This window comes from Odocoileus virginianus, chromosome 9, assembly GCF_023699985.2.
Source record: "Odocoileus virginianus isolate 20LAN1187 ecotype Illinois chromosome 9, Ovbor_1.2, whole genome shotgun sequence".
Classification (NCBI taxonomy): Eukaryota; Metazoa; Chordata; class Mammalia; order Artiodactyla; family Cervidae; genus Odocoileus; species Odocoileus virginianus.
Window position 1 is genome coordinate 16,769,454 of NC_069682.1, and position 16,042 is coordinate 16,785,495.

The window sequence follows — 16,042 nt, forward strand, 5'->3', positions numbered from 1 at the left end:
TTTAAATTTTGTGTTTTGTAATTATTTTTTTCAGAGATAAGCAGTCCATTGAACAATGATATTGCTAATCCAAAAAGTTGGTAATTATGGTACCTGTGAAGTATTTCTTCATCAACCTATACCTGAATATGAATTGGGCTTGGAAATAATGGCTTCACCCCCATTGTCTTTTTCTGTCAGAATGAAAGCTGTAAAAAAGTGTTTCTCAGACTAGAGTAGCGTAGAGACTCTTCAAAAAACAATCTCTTGATACTGCCGTATAGAATTAAATTGTTTTGATTATAATGTTATTTAAATATGTATAAAAATAAAATAGGGCTGAACTCCTTCTGTTTATAGCCATTATATAACTATAAAACCAAACATCTTTACAAATTAAATACAAACAAAACCGCAAAACCATTACATGCAAATGAACAACATTACTTTAATGTGGCCAATAATGTTTTTTTTTTTTAAAATCTAAAGTCTCGCACAAATCATGAACATGGTGGTGGATACTCCGTGGCAGATTCATTTCAGTTTGGCTCACAAGTCGAGGGCTGACTCAGTTCAGCCGTCTCTCTTCTCAGTTAGACCCTGTGGTTCTTTTGCGTGTCTGTAGCCAGCAATCTCTGACCTGTGCGCCCTATCCATGTATCCTTAGGCGTGAAGTCCAGCCTGCTTCTCTATCATTAACTCAAGACATCAGTGAAGGTAGCACTTCTTGATGCCTCTGTATGTATAAACTTAAATTCAGACAGGGAAATGACATACAAGATGACCTAGAATATGGTTCTATTAACTTTCTAAAAAGTTAAATAATGGAAACATAAAACTTGAGACTCCTCAGAGAGAGTTTATACCCAGTAAAGAATCTCCCATCAACTAACTAAATTTCACCCAAGTTTGCTGTTGGTGTCAGATGAACTTTACTATTCAAATTTTTGGATTTCATGGGAGTATCGCCAGTCCATTGACAGTGTGAAGTATAGCCTGAATCTGTTCTGGTGTTTTTATTGTTCAGTAACAAAGCCGTATTCTGAATTTCACTGCTTATTATTTTGATTGATCCGATGGAAATGTGGATCTGGTAGCCCCACATGGAAATAACCAGGGATCCTGTATTAAGTGCTGTGAATTTGATGTCAGAATGGGACACTTCCTCCATTTCCACATATTATTTATAAAATATTTTTTCTAGAATAGCTTCATGCCCTGTCCGGCAATATGTCCATGCCTGTTTAATTGACTTAACATGTGTACTATTATCTGACCGTACCCTTTGGTCATAGCGTCATTGTTATTACTATTTATTAATGCTCTTGATAACATTCTGTGTTTCGTATTGGGTGGATGCCAGAGAAGCCAGACCTATTCTTCTATTTTCTATGAATAACAAAGCTCAAACTCACAAAAGTTTTGGTGTATTTAACTTTTATCCTGCTTGTAACCAGACTCTATTGTCAGTGATTCCTAATCCTATATCTCTTTGGTGGAGTGTATATCCTATTTGATTGCTGTGTCTTCAGAGTGTGATGCAGCTGATCCAAATCAAATCAGAACTCTAATATCAGTTTGTTTAGTAAGGTCTGTTTACAGTGAAGCTGTGAAATGATATATAATTTCCATATTGGGTACGACTTTATCTGGGCATCCATAAATGCCCATTGTTTACCTATGACCGAATCATCATGTTATTCAAAATGTCAGCCTGCAGGTGTGTTATTTATAAACTTTATTCAGTGTTTCTTGACACTCAGCAAAAAGTTTCTTTTTGTAAATTATACAATTTAAATCCAAAAGTTTTGTGTGCTTCGAATTCTTAAAAAAAAAATACACTGATGGAATGACAGTCAGTAATGTTTTTTATTTATTTGAGGGCACCAACAATTCATATTTTTATAGTAAGATCCCAGAATCTGTAGTCAAAAACTCCACAGAAGGACAGTTCTAATGGACATTTGCTGGCTGTCACCATGCAATCATTTGCCACCAAGAGAGCACTGTCCTCAAATATAATTGAAATAAAATAGTTACTGTGTTGCTATAAATCTAAATAGCAGGAAAATAGTAGGCTAGACTCCCCCAGCTTGCTGAGGACACCTTAATGGAAACATAAATACCATAATCACAAGCTTTTTGCATGCATTTTACGACTAAAGAGAAAATGCCGATTTTAAAAGAAAAGACCTCTGTGAACTTGTTTTCTCCCCCATTAAAAACTGAAATCCAGTTGTGTCAAAAGGAAGTCTGCCAAACATAGAGCAAACTGATTTTCTTAGCTATGGGCCATTATTAAACATGTGCTCTTTTTAAAAGGTTGGGTCATATAACAAAGTTGTATTTGCTATTCAAAAAGTCAAAGACCATTTTATTTACTTACATTTACTTAGTATTTTTTTTTTTAATCTCTGCTTTTCTTGAGATGTGAGAAAGATATTTCAAATGGAGTCTGTCTCATTGTAACGTGTGTGTTTTGCAAGTTTGATGCCCTTGCTGATGAATGAGCTCTACGCTGACCCCATCTCAGTGTTCCTACTACCCATCTCTGACCTTGGCCAGCTCCATCCACCTCCTCCATCTGCCTGGACCACCTCTCTCTCCCTGCTTACTGAAGATCCACTTTTCTTCTTCTTGGCCAGCCCTGTGAACACTATTCCAGATCCCAGTCTTACCCCTGCAAGGAGCCTGCTCCTCGGTCCCCCTTTTTGTCCCTTCTTAGCCTGTGTGTCTCTGCTGCCACTTCCTCATAGCTGGTGAGCTTGCTGATGTCCTGATCATGTTGCTTTAAAAAAAAAAAAAAATCCTTTTTACCCTCTGGCTTTTCTCTGCCCTATTTTCCCTCTTCACTTCTAATCCAGACTTCTTGAAGGATTAATCTAGGATTGATAGAGACTGCTGTTTCTTCTTTCCTGCATCTTGTTCTCTCCATGTGGTAGGCAGAATAATGACCCCTGCAAAGATGCCCCACCCCAGTCCCTGGAACCTGTAAATAGGTTCCTTCATGCATCCAAAAGGATGCTGCAGATCTGATTGCATTATCTTTAAGTGGGGATGTTTCCCTGGATTCTCCAACTGGGCCCAGTGGATCATAGGTGAAGGAGGCGAGAGAATCAAGGTCAGAGAGGGACTTGAAGATGCAGACTGCTGCCATAAAGGCAGGAAGGAGCCATGAGCCCAGGAAGGCAGTGGATTCTAGAAGCTGCTAAAAGCCATGAAGCAGGTTCTCCTTGAAAGACTCCAGAGGAAGCAGCTCTGTTAACCCCTTGGTGTAAAGTCCAGCAAAACTCATTTCAGACTTCTGACCTCCAGCCCTCAAATGTGATAAACTGGAGTTATCTTAAGGCGGTAGGTCTGTGGGCACTGGGTTACCGCAGCCATGCTGTGTTAGCTTCCCAGTCCTGGGCTCCTGATTCAGTGAACGCTTCTGTTCTTTCCCTCTGGGTCACTCTGGCCTCCCTGCAGCTCTGTTCTTTTAGTTGTTATGTCCAGTACTGCTATCTCTTGCTTCCTTTCTGACTCTTCTTTCACTGTCTCTTTAGAGATTCTCTTTTCTTTGTCTCCTAATTTGGGATTGCCTGAGGAAAAAACTCTGACCACTGATAATTCCTATGTGTTCCTTTTGGTTATAGCTTTAACTGCTCTGAAGCACTGGTGATGCGTATTCTGCACTAACTCAGTCCTCCATAAACCCTAGATTCTTGGAGCTAACTACCAGCATGTGCTTCCTGTGTCTCCCAGGCACCTACACCCCGTCCAAAACCAAGTTCATTGTTTCTCCGTCCAGACCTCCTCTGCTATCGTCAGCCTAGTCTCAGAGAATGCTGTCACCACCCGCACACTGACTCTAGACAATATTTTCTTCTGCAGCCAGCCTCCCTCACCAGACATCAGTCAGAGACAAAGGCCTAACAATTTTACTTTCCGAATAATTCCAAACTCCTCCCTGTTCTTATACACAGATGCTGGCAGTCACCTCCTAGCTCTTCTCCCAGCCACCAGTCTTGTTCTCTTCGAACTCCCACAATACCTGGGGTTTTCTATCTAAAATTAAAATCTGACATTTCATTCTCTTGCTTAAATTTGTTCTCCAGCTGCTCATTGTCTCCAAGATGCAGTCCAAGCCCTCAGCACGATGTCTGTGGGCCCCAGAACCTCATCCTTAATTATGTCATATTGGCTCACATCATACTTTTCCTAAAAGAGGATCAGCCTCAAAGTATAAATCCAACTTCTTCTAATTCATGGATGAATTAAGTGGCTCTTTGGTGTTATATGTTCTGCAAATGTTACATTTTGGTGAGTAAAAACAAGCCATCACCATTCATTAAGCTATTCTAATATAGTTAGAGATGCAGCAATTAAATTAAAGGCTGAGGTGACATAAACAACCCAACAAATGAAATCTTGAAAGTAATGAAGCCATAAATAAGGTCATGGCTAATTTTAAAGACTTCTTGTTTAATTCTTTTTGTTGATTAACATTGCCTGAAACCATAATTTGTTTGGAGAACTAATGTGTAATGGGGGTTGTTTATTTATATATTTATTTTAGCCTTAGAGAAAGTTTAAATATTCTGCAGAAATATGAGGATGAATGGAAACTATTTTAGACCTTGGTACTTATTTGGCAGACAGTCCTCCAGCAGAGTGTGTTTCTTTTGTTTTAATGTCTTTCCTTTTGCAAGGCACTGAACTTTGGGATCTTTGATGATGAGCTGGCCACACTTTTGGAAATTCCCCTTAGCTGCTTGGTATTTCATTTGATTTTAGCCTTCACACAGAAGCTCTAAAATCCTGCTTTACATGCAACTCATCATAACAACTCTTCTTTTTATTTTGACCCAACCACCTGGTTCTTCTGTCCTTTAGACAGTCCAAACCTGTGGATTCAAGTACCAATCTTATTGGTATTTAGTGGTTTTAGGTTGGTGGCTCTTTCCTTCTTGCTTCTGCACCAAGATGGAATATCAATCAGTTCTTAATATAAATTCATGAGGATTTATGTGGAGCCCTATTGTGAGATGCATTTTCAACTTCTTGGGAGACTTATCAAGATCTGAATTCAAAATCCATTTTTAAATTAACTTCTCAGATATTCTAGAGCTTTTCCTTGGACACTTCCAGCCCTCACTGTGGATAACTGTTTGATTATTCTCTGTTCGATGCTTTTTCCTTTCTACTTCCTTTAGTGGCCCATTGGTTGATTTTGTGTAACTTAAGTATTTGATTAGTAATGTGTTTGTTTTCCTTTCCAATCCTTAGTCTTTATATTCTTCCACTAAAATAGATGTGGAGATAGGAGTGTGAAAATTCCAAACCTTCTGTATTGTCACAGAACAGAAAATGATTAGATAATTCATATATTCTCTGGTTCTGTGGTAATTACTTAATATACACTTAAAATTGCATAAAAGGGACTAAATAAATCCTTGTAGAATGAATGAATGAATATTATTATATACATTTCTATAAAACTCAAAAAATATTTTAAAAACAATTTTCTTACTTTATACCTTTCATAATTAGTTCTAACAAATAAACTACACAGGGTTATATTGCTGAATCCTTAGGAATACAGAGTTTTCAAAATATTTGTCTTTGAAATTAAATACCTTGGGGCCAGATAAGCATCTCCAGGGCGGTTCCTTTGGGTAGGATGGTGGAGTGGGTGGGTGGCTCCTTCAGCTTAGCTTTTTTCTGATGACACTTAGAATTCTTAAAGAAGGTTGGGAGCAGAGATGGGCAGGATGCAGAAGGAACTGGGGGTTACTGGAGAACATGGGGTATCCGTGGAACAAGTCACAGACAGCATGACTCCCAGGAGTCCCGTGGAGCTGCCAGCTGTGGACTAGGACAAGGACAGTGAATTCTGGCACCCCGTGTCTGAGGCATGAGGGTTTTCTCTAGATTTCAGTCTCCCTGTGGCCTATGAAGGAAAGGAAGACCTAGGAATGATTCTATAAAATTCAAATTCTGATGCAGGAGAGTTCCAATTTCAGTTTTGGTTTTACATGCTGTGTTGGTGTAGCTTAAAAAAAAATCACCTACTTTGTGATAGAAACTAAAGCTGGGGGTAAATACTTAATTCAAATTATTCTCTTTTCCTTCTCTTTCTTTCTTTCCTTTCATGTGGATATTCAAGCTTTGCGAAGCTTTAAACTCTTTGAACAAGCCCTGGATTCTGGTATGGTTCTTCTTCTAGCCTCTGTCCCTCCCCCTCCCCAACACTTACTTGGCAGCTACAGTGTTCAAGGATGTGGGAGGGGTCTGGATACAGAAATGAATAAGAGATTCCCGTTTCCTCTCAACTTGGTGCCATGTGACAGACCATGCCCTGTGTTATACACAGAGTGATGTGCATTCAGTAGGGAGGGGAAGGCAGGTTGGGTGACACCAGACTGGTTGCCATTCCAAGTGGATTCTGGGGCCTTGCTTGAGTCTCAGGCCTGTGGAGGAATTATGCAGTTTTTGGCCTTAAAAAAAAAAAAAAGTTGTTTTTGCATGAGCATGATATTGGAGAATTCTCTGTTTTTTTAAAAGCATCTTTTGTGTGTGAAACTTTTAGTTTCCTCGACTTGTAATTTTGATGCTACAGTTGATGCCTGTGGCTTTTTACATTCTATACGGATGCTCAAATGTGCCTGACTGAGGACATTTGATTGATTTCCGTAATTAAGAAGCAACTTTACCTGCAGAAATTTGGTACAGGACTTAAGCTTGAATAGTCACAGGTTCATTTCTAAACCAAGGGACTAGGGGATAAGGGTTATGATCTTTGAGACATAAATGAAGACGGTGCGGGCCTGGGGCTGTGGTCAGACCCTCCTGCAGCCTGTGACGTGACGTGTAGACAAGCTCACCTTTGGAGACACTGTTTGGCTTCCCTCTGGAGGTGTGGTTGGAATTTTTTCAAGAGCATTTTCAATAGCTATGTGATATATTTAAATAAAAATGACCACTTAATTGCATAATATTGGTATTATAAATGCCTTGTATTCATTATATGATAATTAATTAAAATAAGGTTCAGTGTTAATATGTAGTAGAGTATTATGGATGTTTTATTTATGGTACACAGAAAATGTCCCTGGTGATTTTTTTTTAATTCCCAGTTCAGAAATGCTACATCAAATATGAAAAGGAACTAGATGTTTTTCTTTAATGGTGTGTCTTTCTCTGGCACACACGTCCACGTAACTGGCATCAGCTACACACGCGCCCCCCAAAATCAAGTCTGACTGCACCCAAGGATAGCTAAATGCCCATCAAGGAGTCAATGAATGCGTTTGAGTTGTTTTAATTAGCTAGGTGTGATTTAAAGGTTGCCGAAATCAAAAAGGCTTATTCATTTTTCATCAATAATCACTTACCTTAATATTTCATTAGAACCTGCTGATTTGCAGACCTCCTTCTGGGCTTTGGTTCATTATGACTGCAGACATAATTTAACTTTCCCTCTTTTTCCCATTCTGTATTGTACTCTTTCATCTGCGAGACACTGTTAAGATGTTTCCGACGTTCATGGGGCTGCTAATTGATCCAACTCTTTTTTTCTTCTTTAAACTGTACTTAAAGCTGAGGGTTCTAGGCTATGGAAAGCTCTGTGAGTGTGTGTGTGTGTGTGTGTGTGTGTGTGTGCAAAGTCAGTTTTCTTTCATCACTTGAATATCTGGTAATAATGTGCAAATTTTCTGTTTCCTGTGTTCTGAGAGTAAGGGCTGATTTCTTGCATGCAGAAGTTAGGAAGTAAATAGTTTGGGTGCAGTCTTAGACTGTGCCATTAATCTGAAAACATCTTGTATGTGGCATACTCAGCAGATGACTATACTCTATGCATATACCTTGTTTTCACAACAGTTCTCTGGTTGCCTTAGATGCAGACCCGCACTTCGTCTCTGCATACCTTTGTGTCCTCAGGTACTGGCATCATCCTTGGCTTCTGTGACACCCCTTTGGGGGTGCTGCATGGACGCAGGGAGGCTGAGAGATGATCCTCCCATTAATATGGTGCATGTGCGGAAGACAGCCATTTCTCTTATATTGTCCATTGACTATGTGCTTGATCTTAGCCACAGACAGTCCATGCAAGAGGTGGGGATCTGATTGGAACCTCTTAAAACCCCAAATTTCAATCACCTATTCTTAAATGTGTAGAAAGTCCTCATTTTTTTAGAAGTCATTCATCTAAAACATGGAAACAGGTTAGATCCCTAACACAGACTGAGATTCTGACAAGCTGATGCTAGCAATGAAAAAAAAAGATACATTAATAGATAGATATTTTTTACTTTTCCATATTAGCTATAAATACTCTATGTCTCTCTCCTATATCCCTATTAAACAATTTGTATAAATTACATATTATTAACATTCACCAATTGTAGCAATTTTGAGGCTGAGTAAAAATTACTTCATGCAAAGAAATAAAAACTTGTGTGCTTCAAAATTTGGTAAATATATATTGAATTATAAATATTTTCATTGGACAGGAAGCTTTCTTACCTTTTAAATATTTCCTAGAAAAAGCAGTGCTGACTTTCCTTATGTCCAAGTTTTCTGTTACAGAAATATGTCTGAAAAAAATGAATGAACCACCAAGAGATATATAGATATCTGCTTATGGAGAATTTAAAGAACACATGTATTTGGAGATATTCAGTTCAGTTCAGTTCAATTCAGTCGCTCAGTTGTGTCTGACTCTTTGGAACCCCATGAATCACTGCACGCCAGGCCTCCCTGTCCATCACAAACTCCCGGAGTTTACTCAAACACATGTCCATAGAGTCGGTGATGCCATCCAGCCATCTCATCCTCTGTTGTTCCCTTCTCCTCCTGCCCCCAATCTTTCCCAGCATCAGGGTCTTTTCCAATGAGTCAACTCTTTGCATGAGGTGGCCAAAGTATTGGAGTTTCAGCTTCAGCATCAGTCCTTCCAATGAACACCCAGGACTGATCTCCTTCAGGATGGACTGGTTGGATCTCCTTGAAGTCCAAGGGACTCTCAAGAGTCTTCTCCAACACCACAGTTCAAAAGCATCATCAATTCTTTGGTGCTCAGCTTTCTTCACAGTCCAACTCTCACATCCATACATGACCACTGGAAAAACCATAGCCTTGACTAGATGGATCTTTGTTGGCAAAGTAATGTCTCTGCTTTTTAATATGCTATCTAAGTAGGAGATGTTAGCCACCACTAAAAATTAGAAGTCATTGTTTTCCCAGAGCTACTCTTTACATCTTGCTTCAGAATGTTTGTTGGAAACCCTTTCCATAAAATAGATTCATTAGAGTTAACATGACTTGCTTTGGGAGAGTATGTAGATTTCAGTTATCCTATTCTTGGCATATGATGCTCTTCACGATTCTGGGAGCAAGTGTGGAGGTAGAGTGGACAAGGTCTCTTTGCTGGACTTCTCCTTTACCTCTGTGACCTTCTCAACCTGCCTGTCCTGCTTAACAGTCTTTGTTCCTTCTGCCCTTGAATACAGGTCTGAGGAAGCACAGTAGGTTACATTGTCCACTGAGGTGGTTTTAGATTTAGATCTTGGCTCTGCCATTTACTTGAATGGCTGGCAAGTTATTTAACCTCTGTGACCCTCGTTAAACTCATCTGTATTTAAAATTTTTTGTCCCATTGTTGGACCATATATATGTCAGCGTGTCCTGATTTTTATATTTAGAAAATACATTCTTTATAACTGTCCATCATGATCTGTGTTAGTGACTGTTGGGAGTAAAAGAGAAATACAGGTCCAGCCTCTGATAGTAATGCTCTTCTAGTCTTTTGGGAGAACAACAGACGGATTTAAATAACACAACCGGTTTTATGGACCATGCTGTTTATTCTAATAGCTAGACCAGAATGGTTTGATTGACTTTTTAAAAATCTGGTATGTTTTTTACCATATGGCCAAAGCCATATCCAGAGTGCCAAGCTAATAAGCCTTCTTTTCTCCGCCAGTGAACCATGAAAGTTGTTAGCAAAATGTTTTATTGTGAATTGATCCATTTTCCAAGCTCTTGGTGAAATAAACACCATCTAAAAAGATAAAGTGTAGATTTCCAAACATTAGTCACTGAAAATTTGTTGCACCAAAGGACCATAGACCACCTGTCTATGAGATGACCCAGAGTAGAAGGTACATAATATGGTTAGAGATGCCTGAAAAATGTTATAAAACTACCCTAAATCAGTTGGTTGTGGGTACACAGTACAGGTTATGTTCTTTTGAATGATGTTGTAACATAAGAAGAATGTAAAAATGTGTTTAGTAATACTTTGCAATAACATTATTTTGAGATAGGATTTAAAATAGAATGACATTGTGCTTCCCTCATTTATGACAACTTTTTTATAAAAAGGGCTCAATGTGCAAATTCTTCTGAATAATAACCACTAATTCCTGTGTATAGCAATGTAATGATGTAACGGGATTAGTTTGTCCTCTAATCGATCAATAGTTCATGGCATTTCTAGCTTCCTTGTACCATCAGACTATTTGTATCTTTCATTTTCTCTCCTCCTCATGTTTGTGTCTTCCTTTACATCCTTCAGCATATACACCACATTTAAATTAGCTTCTAAAAAGTCCTTTTGCCTCTTGCATCCTCACAGCCCTTTCAGGATCTGTCTCTATGGACTGATTTTTTTCCTGCTTCTGGGTCACATTTTCCTCCTTTTTCTTGTTTTGAATTTATTTATTTTTGGCCGTGCTAGGTCTTTGTTGCTATGCAGGTTTTTCTCTAATTGCAGCGAGCAGCGGCTACTGTCTAGTTGCCGTGTACGGACTTTGCCTTGTGGTGGCTTCTCTCGTTGTGGAGCACGGGCTCCAGGGCACCAGGGCTTCAGGAGTTGCAGCTCATGGGCTCAAAGTTGCAGCCCCTGGGCTCTAGAGCACAAGCTACGTAATTGTGGCACATGGGCTTGGTTGTTCTGCTACATGTGGGATCTTCCCAGATCAGGGATCAAGCCCATGTCTCCTGCTTTGGCAGGGGGATTCTTTACCACTGAACCACTAGGTAAGCCCCACTCCTTCTTCTTATATCTAATAATTTTTTCATCAGTTGTCAGATATTTTGAAATTTAGGATGTAGAGGATTATATTTTGTTCTGTCCAGTCAGAATTACCTCCCTAAAGTTTAGTTTGGGTGGCATCAGTTCTGCCCAAAAAAACCGGACTGCAGAATCAAGTCTAGACTTCTTAATGTGGCAGTCTCCTCCCAGAGAACCATCAAGGTCTTAACCCTCTGTATCGTCCTCTTCAAAACTCTAGTCACTCCAGGCTGTTTACCTTCCTAGAATATATCAAGTATTTTTCTACCTCATTTCCCTCTGCATGTACTTTTATTTGTTTATTTTTGGTCAGTCTGGAATTGATGCATTCAGCTCTCTCTACCTCTGTTGTTAACATCCCAATTCTCCAAATGCCATCTTTCTGCAGTATAGTGCAACTAGTTGGAATGAGTCTGTCCTTTTCCTTGGATTCAAAACAGTTTGTCTGTCTATAAATGATTTCCTTAAGTGCTTGGACAGCATAGTTGGAAACTGTCTCCCCTCTACTTTTTGCATGATTTTTTTTTCCCTCTCCTTTTTTTGTACACTGTCTTTAGCAATGGTGGGAAATCGTTGTTAAGTCATTCCCAAGAACTATGGTTAGGACCTGACTGCCGCTATCTAGTTATCTCAGACATAGGGTCCTGATCACTCTGTTATGCATGTACACAGGTTACTTCTACTGTTAGGAAATGAGGACTTATCTATAAGGAGTTAAAGATAAGGATCATGCTTTATTTAGCCTCATACCTTCCCTCATAACTCAGTTGGTAAAGAATCTGTCTGCAATGTAGGAGACCTGGGTTTGAGTCCTGGGAAGATCCCCTGGAGAAGGAAATGGCAACCCACTCCAGTATTCTTGCCTGGAGAATCCCATGGACAGAGGAGCCTGGCAGGCTATAGTCCATGGGGTCGCAAAGGGTCGGACACGACTTAATGATTAAACCCAAACCTTCCAAATGCTTTTGTTTATGTTAGGAGAATTTTAAAGTGGGTGTGTAGGATGAATGAATGAAAAAAAATTGGCTTCAAGTAGTTTAGTGATTTGATTTATTTGAGAAGAGTCATTTACCTAACATGCAACTTCAACATGTAAGGATAATTCAATTCATAAATGTTAAGTACCTGTAACTTTCCAGTACCCTATCAATGACATGGAACAGAATAGATTGCTTTACAAATCTATTATTATACTATTTTTTTTTTTGGCTAGGACTTTCCCCCCAAAATATTTATAATTCAGTGTTAATGAAGTTGCATATATGTTTTTTCTTTGTACATTTCTTAAGCCAGCCGTAATGGTAATTCTTCTACCGATAATGCTGGATTCAAGACTGAGCCACAAAGAGCTGAGCTTATTTTCGGACCCTTTGGTATCTCTATCCTGTCTGTTTTCTTCCTGTGAAGCTAGTTACTCAGACACTACTGGGCACTGTTTAACTAGGCACAACATTTTGCTGATTTCCTCTAAGTGTTTCCTGAGTAAGAATCATATAATCCCTTAATCAGCTTCTTTTGAGATGTCTGTTTACACTAAACACAGTCCTCTTCCAATTAGTTTCAAATTCTAAGCAAAAGTCCTGGTAATTAAACCTTGTCTGAAGGAACATCCCATGACTGTACTGCAGCATTGAAAGTGAGGTACAGTAGAAACATTAAGCTTGTTAGCATGTTCATCAATTTCATTGATCAACTACATTGAAGGACTATATACTGATGTAAAGGGATTTTTTTTCTCTCAAACTTCAACATTATGTGACTTTGGGAAACAATACTTCTTTCCTCTTTTGTAAGATGAAATAGCTATATACAAATAAATGATAATTTTAAATAAATAATAATCACTCTTTTGTAGGGTTGTGTGGGATAAATGAGATAATACAAGTAAATTATTTGGTATAGTAACTGCTGGCAGTATTATAAATATATATATTTAATGGTGGTAGAGGTCAAATTTCATATCAGACTCTGTTATGAGATGCAAACTATTACATATAGGATGGATAAATAACAAGGTCCTACTGTAGAACACAGGGAACTATATTCAGTATCCTGTGCTAAACCATAATAGAAAAGAATATGAAAAAGGGTATGTATTTGTATAGCTGAATCACTTTACCATACAGTAGAGATTAACACAATATTGTAAATCAACTAGACTTTCATAAAATTTTTAAAAACTATATTATGATTAAAAAGTCTTCTAAGTAGATCTTGAAAATTCAGTGAGGAGCACAGTCACTTGAATAAGCATTCTGTTTTAACATATCATAAAATTTGGGGCAACTTCTTGGACTTATTTTTAAATGGAATTTAATCTGTATAAACTGCTAGGCTAACTATGGAATAAAGTGAGATAATCCTTGAATGTGACATAGTTGGCAGTTTACTTAAAATATGTCACATATGTCAGCTGTGTGCTACTCTTTGTGACCCCATGTACTGTAGCCTGCCAGGCTCCTCTGTCTGTGGAGTTCTCCAGGCAAGAATGCTGGAAGTGGGTAGCCATTTTCCTCCCCAGGGGATCTTCCTGACCCAGGGATCAAACCCAGGTCTCCTGAATTGCAGGCAGATTCTTTACTGTCTGAGCTACCAGGAAAGCCAGTCAATGTCACATGTACATGATAACAATTCTGTATTTCTCTAGTGTGTCCTGCATATGGTGTTAAAATGTTGGCATCAGCTGAGATGAGAGTTTTTCAAACCTGGATGGTCGGTAGATGAACCACTGTAATATTAATTGGCAATAGAATTTATTTCATAATGTGTGTGATCTGTTGCAGTGGTAAAATAGATTATTTTTAGATTCCCTTGTAAAATTGTTTTCTCACTAGATAATTATAATTGGCTCTGTGTGTAACACAAATTTTAAATATTTTATGTTATTAGTAACACCAGCGTAACATGAGAATTAACAAGATAGAAATGCAAATACATTTTCCTGTTTCTGAAACTGTGGCTGCAAACAGAGAATTGGTTCTGTAAATTATTTTTAATGTGCACACTTTTTAACAAGGTTCTTAAAGTGGTAATCATTTTTCAGTTTCCAGCGTCGAGGGGTAGTGATGGTTTGACAGCCATACTGTTGCTTTCGTGGGTGATGAAATATTGGTTTTCATTAAATTTTATGTTAAAAGCCCTTATTCAGAGTCATAGATTTCTACCATTTTAGAGCGTGAAGAAACTTCTGTTTTACAAAAGTGGGGACAGAGGGGTGGGGGTGTGGAAGAAGGTGACTGTTTCTTATCCCCATCTTTCCAGTTAAGAAAGTCTTGGTACCATGGCAGGAATACCTGATGGGGACCAGGAAACCTGCAGGCTGAGGTGGGGTGGGGGCACGGTTCTTAAGTAGCGGTGCTGCCTTGGGTGAAATCCCGATCACACGCGGCCTTTTCACAGGTTTATAAAACAGGGATAATCATTCCTGGTTTGCCACTTACAGAAGAAATAAATATTCATCAAATAAAGTATATTTGTGAAAGCATACTTACCAACACAAATATCTACCTGTGTTGTAGCACAGTTATAATTTTGCCTGCCTCTTGACCTCTTCCGTGACCTATAGACTTATGTTGAGTGGGTGAGTTAATTCAAAGACAGATATGAAAGCAACTTTGAGAAGTTGAGTACATCTCACCATGCCAGCGGTTCATTGGAATACTCCTAGATTTAGATATAAATACATTTTTATAAGTAATAACCAAGTAAGAGTCTAATTGGACTTCACATGAGATTTTTTTTTTAAAGAGAACTCAAAATGCACCATCTTGAGAATCATAACCAGGTTTCCTTCAAAGTTAAATGCAGCAGACACAGCTGTGTGTGAGTAAACAGTGCGCGTGTGATGCGCATGTTTATCATCCCTTTTATTGAGAACCTGATAAGGTGCTCTGGCCTGTGACATCCAAGTCCATTTCCACTAAATCACACCTTGTCATCCTTGCTGCTCCCACTGGCCAGGGAGGTCGTGGTGCCTTTCACTGTGTCTGGGGTCGTTTACAGTCTGTTGCAGGTTCCCACTCAGCATCTGGGTGTCCCTTCACTGCATGTGGGCCGAGGCGCATGAACCATTTTGTATCACATGCTCCCCCTGCCCCCTGCTCCCTCCATCCTTTTCTCACCTCAGGGTGCTTCCTCCTCTTCAGTTTGGTTCTTTTATTCCTTTCTCCCTGCCCAGGCCCCCTCCTCACAGGCCCTCTCTGGCTGGTCCCTCTCCTGTAATTCCTTGCGTACATGTACTCCTCTCTCCCAGATGCCCCCCTTACCCATGTGTCTTATCACTCCTCATTGCGGAGCAGAGACCCCACCTGTTGCATCCACCTGTGTGTCTGTAAGTCCTCACACACTGGCTGGCAAGCAGCAGGTGCTGGCTGCTATTTGTTTAATGGCTGTATGCGTGTGCATGTGTTTCATGTATGTATGCATGTACATGGTAAGTTTTATGCATGTTTATAATGTGTTTTTATGGGTTTCTCTATGCGTGCTTGCATGTGTGTTTATTGATGTATTGTGTGTATTGTGAATGTTTGCATGTATGTCTGTATGTATGTTTATATGTCTGTCTGTCTGTCTGTGGGGTGTGGGCTCCCCACCTCTTGCCTGGTTAGCACTCTCACCTACTTTCAGAAAATCCTGCTGGATGGGAGCGGGGGTTGACTGACTACTGGCTGTGCCTCTGAGAGATCATCCCCACCAGGAAGACAGCAACCTTCTCTTTTTAAAAAAATTATTTTATTTTATTTTCTGGCCATGCTGCATGTGGGATCTTAGTTCCCTGACCAGGTATTAAACCTGTGCCTGTTGCATTGGGAGCGTGGAGTCTTAACCACTGGACCAGCAGGGAAGTCCCTTAAACCCTCTCTCTCTTTAAGATGCTTCCTGTTTCTGATTTTCAAAACATCTCCTTTTCACCAAATCCAAAAATCCTACGTTATCCCAGGCAGCTCTATGTAAAAGGCTATTTATCAAAGATTTTGCTTTTAACCCTTCTTGCATGCCTTCTAA

The 16,042-nt window shown here is 39.3% G+C and overlaps 1 protein-coding gene across 1 annotated transcript in view; it reads left to right on the forward strand.

Moving 5' to 3' along the window:
• Window positions 1–16,042, forward strand: part of PARD3 (par-3 family cell polarity regulator) — a 554,870-nt gene that overhangs the window by 419,204 nt on the left and 119,624 nt on the right.